The 17756-nt window shown below is 35.9% G+C and overlaps 1 protein-coding gene across 6 annotated transcripts in view; it reads left to right on the top strand.

Annotated features, from left to right (window-relative positions):
* LINGO2 (leucine rich repeat and Ig domain containing 2) overlaps positions 1-17756 on the top strand; it is a 476779-nt gene that overhangs the window by 452933 nt on the left and 6090 nt on the right. The window lies entirely within an intron of this gene.

Here is a 17756-nt window from a genome sequence, read left to right as displayed (position 1 = left end):
GGTTTTGTGAGTTTACTCTGCGTTTCAGAGGTGGTGAATAGTGAGAAATGACAAATAGTCTGTTGTAAAATCTCAGCTGCCAATGTTACCTTTTCAGATACAAAACCGAACTTCAAGTGATAATGAACTTTCATGTGTAGACTCTTCCAAGCCTTTGTTGCATTTGGGTGGAAGCCTGGACTTTAAAGTCACTTAAGCATGATAGTTTCTAATTGTACATAAGTAATCTGCCTTTTCTAAAACATAAATTGAAACAATATTTAACAAATGAATCATTTTAGTTTCCAAATTATCAGTGACTTACTCAAAAGTTATAACCATAGATGCACTAAAAAAATCCTTATGAAAATGGGTCAGTTTCCTTCCAAATGACTCTGTGATTCTGCAAAAATCTGTTCTCGCAGTAGCAGTCAAGAGCACTATTTACTTAAATATATGGCTTAAATTTGTTTGTAAATGAAATAAACATGGAACTTTAGTTCTGAAAATTCAAACACCAAATGGCAAAAGTTTTCTGCATCATTGCTCAAAATCCCAGTTCATTATTCTATACAGAAGATATTACAAAACATGTCCTAATTCATATAGGAATTGCCTAGATATCCAGCACCAAGCATGTCTGGAGTACAATAAGAAACTACTTGCTCAGTTATACTAGTCAAAGGCTTCACAGCTCACATACATATTCTTTTAGTATTATTTGTAATGTTATATATGCTGTGCAGCCTGGAGTTAATTTATCGTCTGTCCGTAAGAGTATTGTATATATTTTTATTTCATTTTATTTAATCAAAGATCCCCACAGAGTGACTAACTGCCTACCAAATCTTGCTTTTATACAATACTTTTCTTTAGTCTTTTTTGGTAACACTCTGTTCATTAAGACCTTCAAGCAGAATGCAGAATGAGGCACTCTGAATCATTGACTCAAAAAACCAGTGATAATGCCCATTATTAACTCTGTGTTCTTCTCTGTCAGGTATTGGATGATAATTAAAATATGCAGCTTTCCTTTCCCAGGTGATTGTCAGAGCCCCAAACACTGAAAATGGAATTCGGGCAGAAAAGTTCTGAATCACAGCTCTGAGACTTAACCTGTGTCATTCTCATCTGTCAGTTTTCTGCGTAAAAAGCTGTATATATTTTATATATGTACAGACAGCACAACAATTCTCGCTATAATACTCTCCACTACATCCCATTACCGGTTACAAACATGTCCCAAACTACCACTGCATAAACAATGGTAGATATTCAGACCTCAGTAATCAAAGTGTAAATCACAAATTTAACATGACTTAATCTCAAAATTCTATAAAAATAATATTCCGTGGGGTTTTTTTTCCTTTTTATCATTTATACTTTTTTGGATTGTCTTTGTTTCTATATTTTAGAGCTCATAGTTCCAAAACACAACATGTTGAACTTAAGTCTATAAAGGAGGTCTTGGTTTCAATGAATAGATACCAGAAGCCTAGGCAAAAACCTGGAGGCTGAAAATTTATCAGAATTGACATTATCATTGCACTATAGTGCATCTATGCATTTAGAAAAGTGTGCTGGTTTTTTCTGTTTCTATCTCCAAAGTGTATGCTTTGTATGATACTGACTGATTGAAGATGGGATGTCATTTTCCAATTTATTTTTTTCTTTTAGCACAAAGTATTGTGTTTAAATGACCCTATTAAAAATAAAGATTTTATATGATGGAACAAAAAAAAAAAAAAACAAACCCCAGGCACTTCTAGGAATGTTAGAGTGACAGAAATGGAAAAAGTAACATAATCTATTGAGGAAACAATTATCCTTTACCTGACTGACTTCATGTATATGAGTCATCCTGTCACATTAAATGTTTTATGTGCATTATGTGCTGTGTGATATTGCTGCCTTTGAGAGTAGTGGAACCTGAGTGCAAGTGAAAGGACTTTTTATTTTAGCTCTGTTTATATAGTAAAGAAGGAAGGAAAATCCAGGATTCTAATCTGAGATATCCACTGTTGGTAATCTAAAAAAAAATAATGTTTTTGTACCTAAAATTACCTGAGGAAGTCCTGTCTGGGTGCTAGAGACTATGCCAGATGCATCAAAGCTGATAGAAAACTCATAAGCCTAGGGAAATCCTGACAGTGAGTAAAGAATTGCTTCTATTTAGTATGAATCTGATCATGCATTTTGTTCTCAAGTACACAAACATTGGCAAAATTCCTTGATTGCAGAAATTAATTGAAGATCGAGCCACAGCATTGCTGCTTCCAGCAATACCACTGGCAAGCTGCTTTGACTTCAGTGGAACAAGCTCCTTTTCATCTTCTTACCTTGCAGAAGATTTAGTTGGAAGTGAAACTAGTCTGCAAAACCTGAACTGTCTTCAAAAACCACAGTTATTTTAGGAAGCTGTGCCTGTATTAAGCAGTGGTAGTGACATCTGACAACATGCCCACTCAGAATTGAACACAATAGCTGTGTTTCCCATATCCACAATTAGTCCAGGTTTTAGGTGTTCACCTGCAAGAGGCACAGGAGTCTCAAGGGTTGTGAGTACAACACAAGACAGGTTCACATTTCGCACTGCTGAAGTCATATATACCTTCATGCATTTCAACCCAAACTTGCTCACTCTCAGCTCTCTCTGAGACAGAAGAGACGCAAAAGAATGTACTTTTGCACCAAAGACAAGGCTGATTGTTCTGTTGAAACATCTTTTGAGATATCAGACCTTGACCAGGTCTTTGGTCAGTCTTTTTTGAATAAAACAAAATACTAGAGATACACCCTTACACCCTAAAGTAAAATAGACATTTTCTGATATAATCTATGAAAGTTTCATTTGAGAAGCATGGGTTCAGCAATGAAAGCAACCAAAGTAAATCATGATGATATGATCAATGTTAGGTCAGATTATTAAATCTTAGAGAAAAAAATAGAAGAGTTACATGAAATAGCAAACCTGATCGCAGGTGTGAATAATAGGTGGGGAATGTCATCTCAGCAAATCTGGTCTGTCCTCAGTCTTAAGCTGAAGTATTCAATTCTTCTGTCACAGCATAAAGGCATAAAGTAACTAAAAAGAAGGGTATTAAATTGTTGAGCTGAGCTCAGACAGTTTTACACAGGGAAGAGGATAGCTAGAATTTATGATGATGCATCTCAATTGGTTATTCTTTTAATATTCACTAATGAAGTGCTCCTTTAATAATTGAAGCCACAGTTTGTGTTCTTTCTGTTTTGAAGGAGAATGAAAATGGAATTTTGGGTGATTGTTGTTTTATTCTAGTCTATTCTCTCATCCAATTATGGTATACAATCACTTATAATAATGAAGTAATTATAACGTCAGGAAAGGAGGAAAACAGCAAATAATTTTTATTTTTGCTTAGCCAGAAAAGACAATATTTTGGAAACACTGAACACTTTTCACAGCTTTGTATCCTCTGCTAGACTGAGGTATTAATTTCCTTTAAATTTATGACTCAGTTCTGTGTATTTATAATTATATGGGGTAAGGAAATCTATAGTCATTGCTCTTTTCCCTTTCCAAAAAGCCCCTAAAAAGATATTAATTTTAATCTTTATTAATATTATACCCATAGCAGCTGCTTCAGTAAAAGAGGATTCATCATTACTACATTCTTTTCTTCTCCTGGTTTCATTTACAAAACTAGTGGAACTGCTGAGCAAAAAACATTATTACAATGTTTTTGAACAAGTTGGATGTGGAATCAGGAAATCAAATGGAAAAGCATAGAAATCTTTGGGAAAAAATTAGCTTAGGGATGGAAGGGAGTTGGGTTTGTATTTCTGTCATGCACAAGACCAAAGATTGCTGCTTTACAGAGGATTTTCTGGCCTATGAATTATATAAAATATGTTGAATTAAGATATGGTGCCCAAAAACCAAGAACTGTGCTGTTCCTTTTTGAGTATCATTCTTCTGCATTCTGAAACACAAAAACCAAATTTGGCTGAGATGCAAGACTGAGAAGCAGCCTGAGTATATCTTAAATGACATTGTGTGAGGCCCTGAGCATCAATAGAAAGTCATGGATCTTAAAAGATTTTTGACGACTCAGTTTGGCCAGTCAAAACATTCCTTTGAGGTTTATGGTTTCTCCTTACTATATACGTACTATTAGAGATCATGAATAATAGTGTGATATATTCAAAAAAATGCTAGCACAGATAACCATTTCTGATAGACTTACAGGAGTGAAGACTGTTGGTATTGCAGGTTTTGTCTTTCTGTGTTACTCATGCCACTTGCCAGTTCCTGAACCTAGAATAATTGCACATCTGGCAATTTCATACCATATGGAAAGTTAGCCATTGTTAATTCCAGTCAGATCTATGGCACCATGAAACAAAATTTCTCTACACCACTGATCAATGGATTTCAGTCTGTTGAGCAGTAGAAATTCTCATCTCAGTGTCTCATTTAAAAAATAAAGTCTTCTTTTGCAACTGTGTGGAGGTCAATTTTGATCCATTAAGTTGGGGCTCACAAAATATCTAAAGCTACTCAAAGACACTTTTAGATAACTAAATGTATTTTTACTACCTAGACCTCCCAGTTGAAAATGATCATTGGATACTACATGTGTGACTTTGGCCTGTAGCTGATTTTCCAGTTAATTATTTCTGAATTCAAAGTAATTTAAATTAATATCCCATAGGAAAACAAGAAGGTTTTCATTTTTAATCTCCTTGCTAGATTTACAGAGTTGGATCTTAGTGCCCATGGATAAAGTAATAGTTTATACGGGATTTTTGAATTTTAGCAAAATTTGACACTGTCTCGAACAATATCATTGTGGACAAAATGTCCATCAGAATGATAGACAAGTTATAACAGTTTTTGTAAGAAACTGGGTGGTGGGTTGGGTTTAAAGAGTTATAATGGCTATACATGTGGGATTTTCATGCTCACTGTGGCTATACATGCTCAACTTTACAGCCAATGCTCTGTAACATTTTCGTAGTCTCTGCATGAAGGAATCAAGTCTATTTTAGATGAGTTTGCCAATAGTACTAAGCTAGGACTCCCTCAAGGGTAGAGAAGCATTCCAGAGAAATCTGGATAGACTAAAGTTCTGGGCCATCACCAACCATACGAATTTTAAGAGCAAGTGCCAGAATCTTCACCTGGGACAGAGTAATCCTGATTATACATTTAAACTGGAGGAGAAGATATTTCAGCTCTGCAGAAACAGATCTGTGTGTCTGGGTTGGTTACAGGTTGGGCTTGAGTCAGCAGTGCCCTGGCAACTAGAAGGGCCACCTGAGCCCTGGGGTGCATCAGGCACAGCATCACAGCCAGGCAAGGGAGGGGATTGTCCTGCTTTGTTCTGCACTGGGGCAGCCTCACCTCGAGTGCTGGGGGCAGTTCTGAGTGCCACAAGGAGGTAAGGAGGGCAACAATCATTAGAATGTGTCCAGAGGAAAGCAATCAAGATGGTGAAAGGTCTTGAGGGTTAAAATTTTGGAGGAATGTCTGAGGTCATCTGGCTTGTTGAACCTGGGGAAGAGACGACTGAATGACTCCATTGGAGTCTAAACCTTCCTCATGGGGGGAACAGAGGAGGAGGTGCTCATCTCTTCCCTTTGGTGATCAGTGATAGGACACAAGAAAATGGCATGAAGCTGCATTAGGGAAAGTTCAGATTGGAGATTAGGAACCAGTTCTTCACTGGGAAGGTGGTTGATCACTGGAACAGGCTCCCCAGGGAAGTGCACACAGCACCAGGCCTATCAGAGTTCCAGAATTATCAGGATTATGTTCTTATTCTTGTGATCTATTTTTAGGTGGTTCTCTGAGAAATGAGGAATTGAACTCAATGATCCTTATGAATCTCATTCAACTTGATAGATTTTATGATTCCATGGTTGAAAATATGATCATAGTGGTGGTCATAGTCCTTGTTCAGGAACAGCCTTAAAAGAAAATCTCATTTCCATCTAATTGATATCACCCTTGTACCTATACATTCAAACAAACACTGGTTTTAAGATTATGATTGAATTCTAAATTATTTTAGCAATATTTGCCATTGGGATAAGTAATAAAGTTTAGAACTGCTGTGAATTTTTTAAATTAAATTAATTATAACTTTAATTATAGCATGGAGTTTAGAGAAAGTCATATTATATATTTCAGAAGAAAGGGACATCATCAGCATTCATTGCTTTGTGGATATTCTTTCACCTCCAGATTCAAAAGACATAATATTCATACCTCAGCATGCAAGGTAAATAAATGTTGCTTTTGTTTTTTCTTAGCCACTACAGAAATTATGTGTTTATATAGTGTCTGCCCAAAAATTACACAAGATCTCTTCTGGAGGAGGTGCTGGAAATCTCACAGCTCCAATACTATCCTTTCTGTTCATATATCCACCTCTTTTGCTTATCTCTTCCTACCCCCATACACCAATAATGCTGAAAATGTGCGGTGCTTTTGAGAATGAATCAATTCAGACCCCTTTCAGTTCCTCTCTTCTCTGATGTTTCTGGTTACTCTGTGGGTTAAGTTACTTTTCAGAGCTAGAAAGTAACTGGAAAGATGAAACATCACATACAGCCTTCATAAAGAGGTGTATCAATGCTTGCTGTAGTATAATACTTTATTTCACACAATGTCTACAGTAGTTTTTGAATAAGTGATTTTGAGTTGATAGGGTGAGTGCCTTCAGTCTTAAAATCCCAAATGATATGGTCTCATCTGGGTTTCTTACAATTGTCTTTGATATTAATGAGCTTTTAATTAGGAATAAAATGGAGACATCATTATGGATAGATATTCATGCAGACTCAAGCTTTTTTTTTTTAATTTAGGCCATCTGAAAGTGCTCTAGCAATAGAAAGCTATTCTAGCATTAATTTTATTTAGGACAAGGACAAGTACATTAGTATTGTAGAGTATTAACACAGATGGTATAAATAGAGCTCTCCTTTAAGGACATCTAAGCATATGTGCATTTTTGTGAGTCCTAGTAAGCATAAAATGGCTGAAAATTATTCACTGAAACTGTTTCTAGATAGAATATAATGGTTTTAATGAACTATAACAGTTTAGAAAATGTTTTGAGAAAAAAAAACACTGGAAAAAATTCACTGGGAAAGTTTTCAACAAATGATAAAATAATTTCAAGAGAAAAATGCTTTTGTTTTTTGTAGACTTGCACTGTACATCTGTAGAGTAAGGCAGAAAATACAACCTAGATCACTGTCTTTAGCTGAAATCTGTAGATCTAAACCAAGAAAAAACTCCTGCAAATATGATATGGGTGTAATTGAGGTTTACTCCTCACCTTGATGAGAGAAGTGCAGCAGTACTATAAAGAACTGTTGCAGATCTTCCAGGAGACTGTAAGTCTGTAGATGAGCTTGTACTAGGTACTGGACAACGCAGCAGCCACACCGCTTGTAACTTTCCATCAGCTCTTTGCAAGGCAAGTGTCTTCTGACTGGCGTCAGCCTCTGGACACCACACAGAGATCAGGACAACTGTAGGACACTACATCATCCACTGTTAATGTGATGTCAGTTTCTTGAAGAAGCAGCAAGGTTACCCAGACACAGACTTTTTCTTATGAAAAAGTAAGAAAAAATAAAGTGTTTACTAGCTTAAAAACTATACACATTTACCTCTGTAACTAGTGTTACCACATTAGGGCAGCTGCATAAATTTAATATGGAAAGCTGTAGCTTAAAAACTATACACATTTACCTCTGTAACTAGTGTTACCACATTAGGGCAGCTGCGTAAATTTAATATGGAATGCTTTCTAATCTCTTTATCTTGATAAACCAGGAAAATAAATGTATTTGGCCTATTGTTTAAGTATTGGTGGTCTTCTGCTAGCAATTAAAGAAAATGTTAACCAAATACATACTAGTGGCAGAGGCTCTGTCTTGTACAAAAATTGTTTTCATTAGATTTCATACTAACTGAATGACGTGGAGTTTCTTAGGAAATGCCTTTTTTTCTGGATAAATTTATAAATAACAAGTCAAACAAAGCACTGAGGTTACAGGCCTAGATTGCCAGGATTTGGAAAGTTATTTCTGATACCATAACAAATATGGGTACGGATTTTAAGCAAGGTTTCATTTGTGATTAATAATTTGTCTGTGAAGCATAGAAGAGTTAACAAATTTCTGTCTGCATCACTTGGAAGCTACCTACAACACTGCTGTGACATTAAGAGCTCTGCAATGAGCCGGGCTCAAATCAGGGGCTTAGTTATGACTGATCCAGCTGAAAAAAATCTGACCACCAAATTTCATCTGCTTGGTGTCTTTCATATTGTATCTCTTTCTGTTCCTTTTTTGCTGAACATAGAGGCTCAGTTCTTAGGTCAGCTGACCCCAGTACATATCTGGAGTAACATTCTTGGAGTATGGGTATGAAAAAACCAGAGATTAATGGTTGTATCTTGTCCACCTGCGAACATGTCAGGTCTTATTTCCAAATGCCCTACCTTAAACCATCTGCAGGCTGATATTGAGTCTAAGCATATTTTAAGAATGACTTTAGCAAACAGGGAATCTCCAAGGCAGTTTACTATTCTCTTCTTCTCTCAATTGTATAAATTATAATCAACTCTATTTTAATTTAAAGTGCAGTAGTTTTGTGCAGCTCTCCCAAAGGTATCTTCCTTATCTGAGTTATTAAGTGACTGACTTCAGTTAGGCCTATCATAAAACTTCTTCACACATGCCCAGTTACTGTTTACCACTGTGTTGAAATATATCCTTTCTTTCCTTTGTGCTACCTAAAATGCTGAGCATAATTTTCAGCTAGGATTACTACTCTGAATTCCAAGCCATAACATGAACTGAGGACCTTCTGGCAAGGACTAATAATTGTACTAATTTCCATATAATGTTCCAAATATATGCTGTAGCTCTTGTACTGTCTTTCCTGACTTTGACTACTCCTGCAGTCAAAAAGAGCAGCAGCACATAGGTCAGGAGCTGGGTGCAAGGTTGTACTGTGAAGGCCTTGTGTGTGATTGTAGGAAGATAGTTCCCAGAGAAAATACTCCTTGCTTTGTCTGATAGGGTTTCAGTGAAAGATACAAATATTACTTCTGCAAACATGCTTATCAAGGTGTGAGAAAATAATGCAGGATGGGTTTCATTTTTTTCTTGTGTTACCAGATAAGTAGTACTGAAATCATTTGTTGCAGCTTTGCTGTACTTTTGAGATTCTTGTCTTAGTACAAAAGAAAATATATTGGTTTCAATTTCTTCAGCTTTCCCATTTAATTCAATTTTAAGCTATTTTCAAAGAACTTTAAACTCTATCCACCTCTAGGTAAGGCAGATGAATGCTACCCTTGTAAAATGCATTTGGTTTTTTCAGATGTACTTAACAAAAAGTGTTTTTGAAAAATACAGGTGTAAGTATACAGAGCCTTTTGGCTAAAGATCCTTTGAACAATATTATGAAGAAACAACAGCCCTTGTAGCACTAATACATTTTAGCTTCCTTTCTTTTCAGTAGTTTTCTGTTACTGACATCTTCACTCATTTAAGATAAGAAGTAGCTGGATGTTAGAATTAAAACTTCAGAGGAAATTCCATCCCTGTTTTTCTACATAAGAGATATTGTGCAGGCTGCAGTGGTGTCATCTGTTCTGTTATGCCCAGACAATTTTAGAAGAAAGACTGTCTTTTTCAAGAGAAGGATAAACTTTAATGTAGAGTTGTTGTTGAAAAAAACTTCCTAAACGTCAATCAATGCAGTTAGTTTTCATACTGTTTTAGTTTTCAATTAATTTATTCAGACTTCATTGGCTACAACACATATGAAACGCAAATATAGTATTCAACATTTTCACATTCTCCCACCAGTGTCCCATTTGTGGTAGCAAAGAAGTTTAAGGTTCACCTTCCTAGACACACATAAGATCTTCTTTGTGTGACAAACATAAGATCCACTTTGAAGTAAGGAATCTTAACTTGCAAGAAATTTTTCATATTTTTCCAAATTTTTATATTTCTGGTCTGCTGCATTCTCCAAGAGTAACAACTTTCGCTCTTTGTTGTCATATGATTTATCCTCCTGAACTACAACAACTTCACCTTTCAACATCACCTTCCAAATACTGAGAACTATCACCTGATGATAAGTCATTGTCAGTATTTGAAACATTAAAATCTTGCAAGAATCACCAGTGAAAGAGAGTGCAATGGAATTTTGCTTTGTAACCCTTAAGATAAATCACCTTCATAAAAATATGGGCTCATGCATTGTTTTTGAAGTCACATATCAGTCAGGGGGGCTACTATGCATAGATACTAAACACCAGGTCTAAGGATGGAGTTTAGCGACAACAGGAGTGTGGACTTCCAATACTAAGGAGCCCTAACAAAATTAAGTACAAACTACTTAGGAGCTGTACTGTTTTCAGAGGTTCTTTATTATTGCATTATCATATCAACACATTTATTGTCATGGTGATTATGTTGGTCTGGTCTTTGCTACTGAATAATTATCTCTTAGTGACATCACTTTTTACTAGTGAAATAGGCATGTCATTTAATAGAACTAAATGACCTTAACAAAAGAAATTTTCTTTAACTCTGCCTTTCAAAAATCTGCTTCTGCATTCAGAAGGAATAGATGGTAGAAGAGATCTGTTATTCACAGTAATGTTTTAATTTATTCAACTAAGAATTCTTTGTCGGAAAGTGTTTATATGCAAATATTTTCAGTTTTTATAAAGTAGCTAATTGTGTGGGTATGATAGTAGTGCTATCCCCCCTGAATGGTTGATTATATCATTAACCTACACCAAAAAAGTCTGAATTTTATTTTACATCCAAGCATCATTTATATCACTTCACATAATTGTTCCTATCAGCTTTTCATCTCTTCCCTTCTAACTTACCAGCAAGGTCAGTGGAAATGTCACTGGAAATGTTTATAATTCTTGCAAACATTTCCACTTTATTTTCCTGTTACTTATGCTTGAATTGTCTCCTGCAAGACAATCCTTATGATTTATTATTTTTCCTTCAGATTTCTTCCTGAGGTTCACTTTCTCTGTGAAATTTCTCTGTGAAAATTGAAAGAATTTTTTTAAGTAAACCTAAAAACATTGGTTTAAATACACAGGGTGTAGTGATGGTTTCATTTCTTTGCTTAATTTGGAGAATGTTGACCTCAAAGACTTGTACAGATAATTTGTATAATTACATGAATTTGTCACTGTGATTTTCTTACCTTCTGTGTTTTGGCACACATGCTTCTTTCACTCTGATTCAGACAAAAATAAAAGTATTTGGGGCAAAAACTATACCCACTTGTTTAGTTTTAAAACATCTCATACAAATATTTCAAGCAATCTTAAAATAATTCTGCTGGATAAGCTAATAAAGAATGTTGCTCTAATTCCACTTTTTGCTTTTGTTTCCTATTTCTATGTTATGATTTTTTCAATTATCTGAATCTCAGCATTTTCTTCTGAAAACTAATGTTACTTGACTGTAAATTTGGAGTTGATGGTAGCCCATGAAGTTTTTACTGATGACTTAGTAGATGAGAATGATCCTAGGACTGCAGAATAATTGAATCAAAACTTTGCTTTCAATTCAATGAATTGTCAGACTTGTGGTTGTTGCTGCTGCTGCTGTTATTCAAGGATTTTTAAATCTATTTATTATTGGAATCCAGATAGCTACTTAATGTTTTACAGTTTATTTAAATGCTGAAATGTTTAAGAGATCAATAAAGGAAGGGAGAACAAAATCTCTGCATAAGCATAAAGGCTTGATCAAAGAGACAGGGAAGGTAGAAACCTAGATTCATTTGAACAATTTCTGAGATGCTCTGCTTTAAAGAAAAATCATCACTTTAGAGTATATAGGCAGTCTTGACTCAGTCTGTGGTAGAATTTGGGAACAATACATTAAGATAAGACAAATTTCAGGCATGAGACCTGATGAGGTAAAGCTCCATTGTAAAAGCTTTGCTTTTACAAACTAGCTCTTACATTCAAAGAGCATATGATGGGAATGTCTAAATTGAACAGTTGAGTCAGAAAATGACAGAGTCAGGATTTCATTCATTCTCCTAGTGGCATAGTGTCCCACTGTAAGAACATTTCTAAATGTCCCATATTTTCATGTGTCATTTGGCTGTCCCTAAAACCATCTCAGTCTATTTCTCATCTTCCCTTCATGTCCTGGGCAACACTTCCCACCATAGCCACCTCGGGCACAGTCCACCAGCAAAGGCTACTTACCCTTCCTGCCCTTACCTGGCCTGGTGCAGCACCAGAGGAGAGTTCAAGAAAGCCACACCAGCTGCTCTTCCAACATAAATGCAACAGATACTTGAGAGATAAAACTGTGAATAAAAAATCTCCCAAACCACACTGAGCTGGGCAAAATTTTGCACTGCAGAAGTTCAGTAGTTTTAGCTGCAGACATGCAGTATATGTCTGCTCAGCACACGGGCAAAGGTGTTTTATGGCAAAGATTTGAACAATGGCTTTGGCTTACTGCTTGCTGAAGTGTGACAGATGATGACAGCCATGCAAAGACAGAAACATTTATAATCCTCAGTATCTGCTCCCTGCTTTAAAATACACCAATGCTAAAATTCAGCATTCATAGGAAAAACAATCTTATATAGGCAGAACAATTTACTATCCCTAAACACAGTCTCAAAAAATATCCATCTCGAAGGACTGAATACTGTGCAAGAGAGGGACGTGCATTGGAGAAATTCCTCGAGGACTGTCTCTTGTGGAAAAGACCCCATGCTGGAGTAGGGGAAGAGTATGAGGGGTGACAGAGGCAATGGGACGAACAGACAGCAGTTCCCATTTCCCAAAACCCTGCACTGCCATACAGGAAAGGGAGAAAATATGTAGGGTGAAGTCGTGCCCAGGAAAAAGGAAGAGGTTGGGGCAAGTGTTTTGCAATTTGAGTTTTTGGCTCACTATCTTACTCTGATTTAATTGGTAATAAACAACACTAATTTCCCTTGCCTAAGTCCATCTTGTTTGTGATGGTAACTGGTGAGTAGTCTCCCCCTGCTTTATCTCAATGTGTGAAACTATTTATTATATTTTTTCTGCCCTGTCCTGTTTAGGAGGGCAGTGATACAACAGACTCAGTGGGCACCCAGTTTCCAGTCAGTGTCAACCCAGTGAAAACACTTTCCAAACAGGTAGCTCACCTGGTTCTCAGGATTACCTGGTAGCATTTAAGTGAATAATCAGTACAAGTCTGTTTTGTCATGCAACATTTAATCCTAGAACATTTATTGAATACAGTATGTTTTTGTAAAGGGGATTTTAGAATGTAAATTACTAAGTCCTCATCAGGCAAAATTGTGATCTCTGATATAATCCTCTGTGATGGTTTTTGTCTGAAAGGCTGATAAAAGGAATGAGAAAGGTGAGATAAAAACTACTAAGTCAGAGCATTAAGTGATGATAATGCAGCTAATAACAGAAACAGATCTTGTGACTTTCCTCTTTTCTGGCTAAAGCTATGTCCCATACAATACTGGAGCATCAGATGGGACATGGAAAGGACCATGGTCAAATGCAGTCCCGTTTTCAGCTTTTAAGGCTTCAAAATTAGTCTGAGGGAGAGAGAGAAGTGAAAAAAATATGTAATACATGCATGATTTGGCACATTCCTATAGATGATATTTAGAATTGCATTGCATTCTAGGACAGCATTGGGTTGCTTTGTTTTTTTTTAATTATAATTTTTCAATTTAAAAGCTACAGGGTACTGTACATTCTTGTAAAGCACTTTTGGGAAGACTCAAAGCTTCAGAACTTTTTAAAAACTGATTTGTATTTCAAAGTAGTAGTGGCTGTTTTGGGTGAGATCACACAGAACAATTAACTAATAACTTTAATGAGGTTTCATAATTGCATAGCTGAACTTTGAATAGGGCCCTCTTTTGAAAAAGAGTATCAGCCAACAGTAACTTGACTCTTAACTTTGGACTTAAAGAGCAGAGCCAGAGAAAGACAAAAAGAAGGTAATTAGTTTACTTTTATTTTTTAATAAACAACTCCTTCACATATTTCATTTCCCAGAGTCTATCAAATACCCCAGAAAGGTCAGGAAAACAATTTTATATGTTGTCATTCACATTCAAACATAGAAAAATTCTTAGTTCATAATCATTTATGGTTTTTGAATTTTCATCTGACAAGCTATCATTTTAGAGGACTACTGTGTAGTGCAAGGCATGTACAATCACAGATCAGTAAGACTATACTTCTTACAAATTGTGTATGTATGCGTGTGTGTGTGTACATACCTGCATGCATACACCTTAGTCTTGTATGCATCACAATGAAGCAAAAAATGGCAATGCTGCAGATGTGAAGAGGGAATACCTACACTGGAAAAGATACTGGTTAGTGCTGGTTGTTTAAGCAGGAATGAAAGTCATCAAGTGGTGCACTGACACTAACAATTCAGCCCTGTGCCAGTGAAGTTGCCAATTAATTAACATCCCACAAGTCTAAAGAATTGCAGAAAATAATTTTTCGCTTCAAGAAATCACCTTGCAGTGAAGAATATCTTTTAATGGCACAATTTCCCTCTTTTTAAAGAAGCATTTTTGAGGAATGCATGTATACTAATAAATAATTGTGAACACACTGACATGGAATGTACTTTACAGATAAAACTGAGTCCTTTCTAAATGTTCTTAGATGGGAGGCACAAGGTAGGCCTAGCTAGTGATGTTACTGGACGTGTCCTGAAAATACAACTTTATATTCACTAAATTCAAATGGGGACCATATGTAATAGATCGTCAAATTCACTCTAGGCTTCTCCCACAATTCACCTTGTCCCACATATCTTATTTGCTAGACCTTTTAACCCTAGCTGGAGATAAGGTTACATTTTTTTACATAATGAGATTAGGTTATTTTTCCATAAAAGCAGTTCAAAGTGAAGGATGTAATCACAGATTTGGTTAGCAGAAAGAATGGCAGTATCATCTGGCTCAATGGAAATTGTAATAATAAATTTAATTTATACTTTCTTCTACCCTGTACTTATTGATCCGCCTCATCTTTGGGGGTTTTGACTTGATAGTTAATATAGTTTATTACTCGTCCTTATTGAAATGTATCCACTCCAGATTATATCTCGGTCCTGAATCTTGCTGCCTTTCAAGTGTGTACACACACATGCATCCATCCTTACTGATAAATATACGTCTATCTCATTATCTGTCCACATACCTTTCCAGACGACTACTGTTAATTTTTGAATTGCTTTTTTATATTCCAGCCACAGTCAAAAAAGCCTTTTATAATCTTTTATAGTCTCTACCTTCTACTTTGTACTCCTCAGAAGTTTTAGTTACCAGGTGGATTGGATAGCTGCAAAAAGTGTTTATATTTTCACTATCTAAACCAAACACTCCAGGAGTGCTCATCTTCCACTGAACCTGTTTACTTTGTGCTTCATACATTATTAGATGGATACGGTAGGAAATGAAATCCCTGTGTGGTAGAAGTATCACTATGAAAGCACTAACCTCACAGACTGAGCTCTGAAAGTAATGATCAGAGAACCCAGAAGCCTCTCTGATCTAAATTCACTGAAAACACCTAACTCAGAGTCCCCTATTGGTTTCCAGTTTTAAGTTAGTGCCTAATGAAGTGAAGTTTATCTCTGAAAACCTTTGTCACAGCTGGAGATAACTAGCAATAGTTACTTGCAAGACTACAATTTAAGGGGGAAACTGAATCTCAGTAGGTTGTCCTTCTAGAACAAAGTGGAAATGTGCTTTTATAGGTAATATAATACAGAGTAATTTTCATCCAGTCTCCACTCTATATGTCAAAACCAGCGTGCAATGTGCCTCACATTAATAGTCTCTGCATAGAAGTGTAAAAATGGAAATACAAAGCCACATCAGTCAAGAGTGAAATTCTTCCAGAGAGTTGTGATGGGAATAAGATATGCATCATTCATGTCTGGTCAGTCAAAGAACATGATTTACAGAGCTCCAAGATAAATGCTTTTTCACTCAGTTTAGTTTTTAACAGTCAGAGCACAACAGCTGTTTATTTCTCAGTCCAGTTACAAGAGTACAAATGTGTACAATCCAAACCTCACAGTTCCTGATTAGAAATTTTTTTGTTACTATAAGATCAATAGATCCAAATATCTGCTCCTTTTCTTGCATCTTGAATGTCCACTTTTCTGATCTTCCACAGTATGAGAGTACAACTCTTCTTCATTCAGAAAGGATGGTTTGGTGAGTTATCAGGTTCCATGCCGTATACCAGCGGAGTGCAGTGTTGCTGTAGCAGAGTTACTGGTAGGATTTTCTTTTTCATCAGTCTGTGATTTACACAGGACTGTGCTTCAAATAGCTTATTTTCTTATTTGCTCAAATAGCTGTCTGATTGCCTTATCAATTTAGCTTTACCATATTTATTTAAATGTATTTATCCTCTGTGTATGGGAGGATTTCTTTCATGTTACAATCTATGCGACAGTGCATAGACAAAAAACATTTACTCACATGCAATTTGCAAATTTCTCAAGTAGTAACCAGATGATCCTCAAAGCCCAAAGTAACAGATAAGTTGGTGGCTTATTGGGTAATCATTATGCATTGGAGGAGATGGGTCATAGTCATCTGTACAGACCCAGAAGATAGTTACTGGCAGGAGTTATGTAAGTATTTTTATAAGTACAATTAAAATGAAGCCCAAATTAAACAATGCAGAAAAGGCATCACAAGTCTGAGTCCCATTATAAGGCTTATTAATATTATGAAGCCTGTATCACAGCACTATATCTTAGCCTCATCAAGTTGGCTGTACCATAGGAGTTAAGGCACTTCTATGGTCCTTCCTTGCAGTTTGCTTTACTCTGAACATCTCAAGCACATCTTCCTTTGATGAACACCTATATCCTTTTCTTCTTTCTCTTTTGAAATGCGTTATTGTTTATCTTCATTTAGTAGCTTATAAGTATACTTAGAAAAAGTCTCTTGCCTTTGGTGACTAAACCTGAAAAGTACATTGTTTGGAGAAGGGTAGCTAATTTAGTAGATGGTATCTTGTCTTCTTCTATCCTCATTTTTAACCTGAAGGTGAGAATGAATAAATCCTTTACAAAGTGTGATTTTTATTAAATCTGTAGTGCTTCTTTGGACACTACGCTGCTTAAACACAGACAGGTCATCTTACCTTGTTTTTGTCTTCCTAAAACTAGTTTATATGTCTTGGAAGCACAAAGATGTATTCTGTAAACCCTTCTTGGATCTTGGTTCTAAACAATCACACAAAAAAACTCTGTGCAGTAAAAACAAAGAATCAATTTGACCTATTACAAATTCTAATCAGAGATGCACCAGTTCTTCCTTCTTCATCTGAGCCATTGTGTATGTGTATGCATGAACAAGCTTCATCTTTTTATAGCTGTAATATATGCAATAAATGATAAGAGGAATCTTTTCATTGTCAAGGAGCTCTTTTTCTTGATTATAATACACCATTAAGGTTTGCCTTAAAACACTAATGGGAGGCAAAAGCTTAGTTTCATATTACATCACAGAAATCCAAGGCTGTAAATTTATCACAAATGGTATTAGCCCTTTCTGTGTGGTGTATGTTATCTATCTCTGGGTTAATTATAGCACTGTCTTGAGGAAGCCTACTAAGACTGAGAAAAGATTGAAAGGTCTTTTACTGTTTACAGTAGGAGAAGCTGTTTTGTCTTCACCAACATATGGA

Source organism: Passer montanus, unplaced genomic scaffold, assembly GCF_014805655.1.
Source record: "Passer montanus isolate IOZ18808 unplaced genomic scaffold, ASM1480565v1 scaffold84, whole genome shotgun sequence".
Taxonomy (NCBI): Eukaryota; Metazoa; Chordata; class Aves; order Passeriformes; family Passeridae; genus Passer; species Passer montanus.
Note: the sequence above shows the minus strand (reverse complement) of the source record. Positions and strands in the feature narration are given on the sequence as shown.